We start from the raw sequence: 6,619 nt of genomic DNA, 5'->3' as shown, positions 1-6,619 counted from the left end.
CCTTGGCGGCGGTGGAAGTACTAAGTAGTCCCACCGCCGCCATTACGTCTGCGGCCCCTTACAGGGGGCCGTCGGCCTCGTCGGGGTTGCCCCGCCGATGCTAGCCTCCAGGGGGTGAGGGGGTCGGCTTCCCTCTCCCTCTCCGCTGCCTCCTTCTGCGTTATCACAATCTCGCAGAAGGAGGCAAACGCTGCTCTTGACCTCTCGCTGCCGATCATGTGTTCGACCACGACCGGCAACGAGAGGTCCATCCCAATAACGCCCCTTAGGTCTCTGCGCGGCGCCGACCTCGCTGGACGTTCTTCCAGCGTATGCCGCGCAGAGTCCCGGGCCTCCTCGCAGTGATGGCACTGCGATCCTTCCAGTGCCAGTTATGAACACACCGTTTGAGGAAACGGCGGTATGCAGGTAATTTAACTTATGCGCATGCATTGCTGCAACTAGTGCTGTATAATTTAGAATTTTTGTTACCGCGCCATCCGATTTGTATACATGTGCAAATACTCGTACACGCTGCATTGTATTTTTTTTCCGCACGCGACAAATAGGGGACAGAGGCGAGTTCCGGCTCGCGTCTGTCCCCTCCCCCCGTCCCACCCCCTGGTCGAATCGCATAAAACTTAAAATACGATAAAATAAAAGATAAAATCAATAAATGAAAACGTGTATAGATAAAATTGATAAAATAAAAGTCAATAAATAAATAAATAATAATAAGTAAATAAATACAATGGACAAAACACAACAAACATAAGATGGGGGGGGCAAAATAAAGGGGAATAAAAGATAAAGATAAAATTTATAATATAGAATATAAAATATATATAGAATAAAATGAAATATTATAAAATAAAAGGAGGGGGGTCGACCGGCAGGTCGCATCTTTGTAGAGGGGGGTAGGGGATTATTGCTCCACCTCGCCCCCCGCGACCTGCCCACCCCGGGGGCGCCTTAACGGCCAGCCCCCCTTGGCGGCGGTGGAAGTACTAAGTAGTCCCACCGCCGCCATTACATCTGCGGCCCCTTACAGGGGGCCGTCGGCCTCGTCGGGGTTGCCCCGCCGATGTTAGCCTCCTGGCGTAGGGGGGGTCGGCTTCCCTCTCCCTCTCCGCTGCCTCCTTCTGCGTTATCACAATCTCGCTGAAGGAGGCAAACGCTGCTCTTGACCTCTCGCTGCCGATCATGTGGTCGACCACGACCGGCAACGAGACGTCCATCCCAATAACGCCCCTTAGGTCTCTGCGCGGCGCCGACCTCGCTGGACGTTCTTCCAGCGTATGCCGCGCAGAGTCCCGGGCCTCCTCGCAGTGATGGCACTGCGATCCTTCCAGTGCCAGTTATGAACACACCGTTTGAGGGAACGGCGGTATGCAGGTAATTTAACTTATGCGCATGCATTGCTGCAACTTGTGCTGTATAATTTAGAATTTTTGTTACCGCGCCATCCGATTTTTATACATGTGCAAATACTCGTACACGCTGCATTGTATTTTTTTCCGCACGCGACAAGGAGGGGACAGAGGCGAGTTCCGGCTCGCGTCTGTCCCCTAACCCCGTCCCGCCCCCCTGGTTGACCCGCATAAAACTTAAAAATACGATAAAATAAAAGGTAAAATCAATAAATGAAAACGTGTATAGATAAAATAGATAAAATAAAAGTCAATAAATAAATAAATAATAATAAGTAAATAAATACAATGGACAAAACACAACAAACATAAGAAGGGGGGCAAAATAAAGGGGAATAAAAGATAAAGATAAAATTTATAATATAGAATATAAAATATATATAGAATAAAATGAAATATTATAAAATAAAAGGAGGGGGGCGGACCGGCAGGTCGCATCTTTGTAGAGGGGGGAGGGGATTATTGCTCCACCTCGCCCCCCGCGACCTGCCCACCTCGGGGGCGCCTTAACGGCCAGCCCCCCTTGGCGGCGGTGGAAGTACTAAGTAGTCCCACCGCCGCCATTACGTCTGCGGCCCCTTACAGGGGGCCGTCGGCCTCGTCGGGGTTGCCCCGCCGATGCTAGCCTCCTGGGGGTGAGGGGGTCGGCTTCCCTCTCCCTCTCCGCTGCCTCCTTCTGCGTTATCACAATCTCGCAGAAGGAGGCAAACCCTGCTCTTGACCTCTCGCTGCCGATCATGTGTTCGACCACGACCGGCAACGAGAGGTCCATCCCAATAACGCCCCTTAGGTCTCTGCGCGGCGCCGACCTCGCTGGACGTTCTTCCAGCGTATGCCGCGCAGAGTCCCGGGCCTCCTCGCAGTGATGGCACTGCGATCCTCCCAGTGCCAGTTATGAACACACAGTTTGAGGAAACGGCGGTATGCAGGTAATTTAACTTATGCGCATGCATTGCTGCAACTAGTGCTGTATAATCTAGAATTTTTGTTACCGCGCCATCCGATTTTTATACATGTGCAAATACTCGTACACGCTGCATTGCATTTTTTTCCGCACGCGACAAGGAGGGGACAGAGGCGAGTTCCGGCTCGCGTCTGTCCCCTCCCCCCGTCCCACCCCCCTGGTCAACCCGCATAAAACTTAAAAATATGATAAAATAAAAGATAAAATCAATAAATGAAAAGGTGTATAGATAAAATAGATAAAATAAAAGTCAATAAATAAATAAATAATAATAAGTAAATAAATACAATGGACAAAACACAACAAACATAAGATGGGGGGGGCAAAATAAAGGGGAATAAAAGATAAAGATAAAATTTATAATATAGAATATAAAATATATATAGAATAAAATGAAATATTATAAAATAAAAGGAGGGGGGCCGACCGGCAGGTCGCATCTTTGTAGAGGGGGGAGGGGATTATTGTTCCACCTCGCCCCCCGCGACCTGCCCACCTCGGGGGCGCCTTAACGGCCAGCCCCCCTTGGCGGCGGTGGAAGTACTAAGTAGTCCCACCGCCGCCATTACGTCTGCGGCCTCTTACAGGGGGCCGTCGGCCTCGTCGGGGTTGCCCCGCCGATGCTAGCCTCCTGGGGGTGAGGGGGTCGGCTTCCCTCTCCCTCTCCGCTGCCTCCTTCTGCGTTATCACAATCTCGCAGAAGGAGGCAAACGCTGCTCTTGACCTCTCGCTGCCGATCATGTGTTCGACCACGACCGGCAACGAGAGGTCCATCCCAATAACGCCCCTTAGGTCTCTGCGCGGCGCCGACCTCGCTGGACGTTCTTCCAGCGTATGCCGCGCAGAGTCCCGGGCCTCCTCGCAGTGATGGCACTGCGATCCTCCCAGTGCCAGTTATGAACACACAGTTTGAGGAAACGGCGGTATGCAGGTAATTTAACTTATGCGCATGCATTGCTGCAACTAGTGCTGTATAATTTAGAATTTTTGTTACCGCGCCATCCGATTTGTATACATGTGCAAATACTCGTACTCGCTGCATTGTATTTTTTCCGCACGCGTCAAGGAGAGGACAGAGGCGAGTTCCGGCTCGCGCCTGTCCCCTCCCACCGTCCCGCCCCCCTGGTCGACCCGCATAAAACTTAAAATACGATAAAATAAAAGATAAAATCAATAAATGAAAACGTGTATAGATAAAATAGATAAAATAAAAGTCAATAAATAAATAAATAATAATAAGTAAATAAATACAATGGACAAAACACAACAAACATAAGAAGGGGGGCAAAATAAAGGGGAATAAAAGATAAAGATAAAATTTATAATATAGAATATAAAATATATATAGAATAAAATGAAATATTATAAAATAAAAGGAGGGGGGCGGACCGGCAGGTCGCATCTTTGTAGAGGGGGGAGGGGATTATTGCTCCACCTCGCCAACCGCGACCTGCCCACCTCGGGGGCGCCTTAACGGCCAGCCCCCCTTGGCGGCGGTGGAAGTACTAAGTAGTCCCACCGCCGCCAGTACGTCTGCGGCCCCTTACAGGGGGCCGTCGGCCTCGTCGGGGTTGCCCCGCCGATGCTATTCTCCTGGCGTAGGGGGGGTCGGCTTCCTTCTCCCTCTCCGCTGCCTCCTTCTGCGTTATCACAATCTCGCTGAAGGAGGCAAACGCTGCTCTTGACCTCTCGCTGCCGATCATGTGGTCGACCACGACCGGCAACGAGACGTCCATCCCAATAACGCCCCTTAGGTCTCTGCGCGGCGCCGACCACACTGGACGTTCTTCCAGCGTATGCCGCGCAGAGTCCCGGGCCTCCTCGCAGTGGTGGCACTGCGATCCTCCCAGTGCCAGTTATGAACACACAGTTTGAGGAAACGGCGGTATGCAGGTAATTTAACTTATGCGCATGCATTGCTGCAACTAGTGCTGTATAATTTAGAATTTTTGTTACCGCGCCATCCGATTTGTATACATGTGCAAATACTCGTACACGCTGCATTGTATTTTTTCCGCACGCGTCGAGGAGAGGACAGAGGCGAGTTCCGGCTCGCGCCTGTCCCCTCCCACCGTCCCGCCCCCCTGGTCGACCCGCATAAAACTTAAAATACGATAAAATAAAAGATAAAATCAATAAATGAAAACGTGTATAGATAAAATAGATAAAATAAAAGTCAATAAATAAATAAATAATAATAAGTAAATAAATACAATGGACAAAACACAACAAACATAAGAAGGGGGGCAAAATAAAGGGGAATAAATGATAAAGATACATTTTATAATATAGAATATAAAATATATATAGAATAAAATGAAATATTATAAAATAAAAGGATGGGGGTCGACCGGCAGGTCGCATCTTTGTAGAGGGGGGAGGGGATTATTGCTCCACCTCGCCCCCCGCGAGCTGCCCACCCCGGGGGCGCCTTAACGGCCAGCCCCCCTTGGCGGCGGTGGAAGTACTAAGTAGTCCCACCGCCGCCATTACGTCTGCGGCCCCTTACAGGGGGCCGTCGGACTCGTCGGGGTTGCCCCGCCGATGTTAGCCTCCTGGCGTAGAGGGGGTCAGCTTTCCTCTCCCTCTCCGCTGCCTCCTTCTGCGTTATCACAATCTCGCTGAAGGAGGCAAACGCTGCTCTTGACCTCTCGCTGCCGATCATGTGGTCGACCACGACCGGCAACGAGACGTCCATCCCAATAACGCCCCTTAGGTCTCTGCGCGGCGCCGACCACACTGGACATTCTTCCAGCGTCTGCCGCGCAGAGTCCTGGGCCTCCTCGCAGTGGTGGCACTGCGATCCTCCCAGTGCCAGTTATGAACACACAGTTTGAGGAAACGGCGGTATGCAGGTAATTTAACTTATGCGCATGCATTGCTGCAACTAGTGCTGTATATTTAGAATTTTTGTTACCGCGCCATCCGATTTGTATACATGTGCAAATACTCGTACACGCTGCATTGTATTTTTTCCGCACGCGTCGAGGACAGGACAGAGGCGAGTTCCGGCTCGCGCCTGTCCCCTCCCACCGTCCCGCCCCCCTGGTCGACCCGCATAAAACTTAAAATACGATAAAATAAAAGATAAAATCAATAAATGAAAACGTGTATAGATAAAATAGATAAAATAAAAGTCAATAAATAAATAAATAATAATAAGTAAATAAATACAATGGACAAAACACAACAAACATAAGAAGGGGGGCAAAATAAAGGGGAATAAATGATAAAGATACAATTTATAATATAGAATATAAAATATATATAGAATAAAATGAAATATTATAAAATAAAAGGATGGGGGTCGACCGGCAGGTCGCATCTTTGTAGAGGGGGGAGGGGATTATTGCTCCACCTCGCCCCCCGCGAGCTGCCCACCCCGGGGGCGCCTTAACGGCCAGCCCCCCTTGGCGGCGGTGGAAGTACTAAGTAGTCCCACCGCCGCCATTACGTCTGCGGCCCCTTACAGGGGGCCGTCGGACTCGTCGGGGTTGCCCCGCCGATGTTAGCCTCCTGGCGTAGAGGGGGTCAGCTTTCCTCTCCCTCTCCGCTGCCTCCTTCTGCGTTATCACAATCTCGCAGAAGGAGGCAAACGCTGCTCTTGACCTCTCGCTGCCGATCATGTGGTCTGACCACGACCGGCAACGAGAGGTCCATCCCAATAACGTCCCTTAGGTCTCTGCGCGGTGCCGACCACGCTGGACATTCGTCCAGCGTATGCCGCGCAGAGTCCTGGGCCTCCTCGCAGTGGTGGCACTGCGATCCTCCCAGTGCCAGTTATGAACACACAGTTTGAGGAAACGGCGGTATGCAGGTAATTTAACTTATGCGCATGCATTGCTGCAACTAGTGCTGTATAATTTAGAATTTTTGTTACCACGCCATCCGATTTGTATACATGTGCAAATACTCGTACACGCTGCATTGTATTTTTTTCCGCACGCGACAAGGAGGGGACAGAGGCGAGTTCCGGCTCGCGTCTGTCCCCTCCCACCGTCCCGCCCCCCTGGTTGACCCGCATAAAACTTAAAAATACGATAAAATAAAAGGTAAAATCAATAAATGAAAACGTGTATAGATAAAATAGATAAAATAAAAGTCAATAAATAAATAAATAATAATAAGTAAATAAATACAATGGACAAAACACAACAAACATAAGAAGGGGGGCAAAATAAAGGGGAATAAAAGATAAAGATAAAATTTATAATATAGAATATAAAATATATATAGAATAAAATGA

Source organism: Lasioglossum baleicum, unplaced genomic scaffold (genome assembly GCF_051020765.1).
Source record: "Lasioglossum baleicum unplaced genomic scaffold, iyLasBale1 scaffold0039, whole genome shotgun sequence".
NCBI lineage: Eukaryota > Metazoa > Arthropoda > Insecta > Hymenoptera > Halictidae > Lasioglossum > Lasioglossum baleicum.
This window is presented reverse-complemented; position numbering follows the sequence as displayed.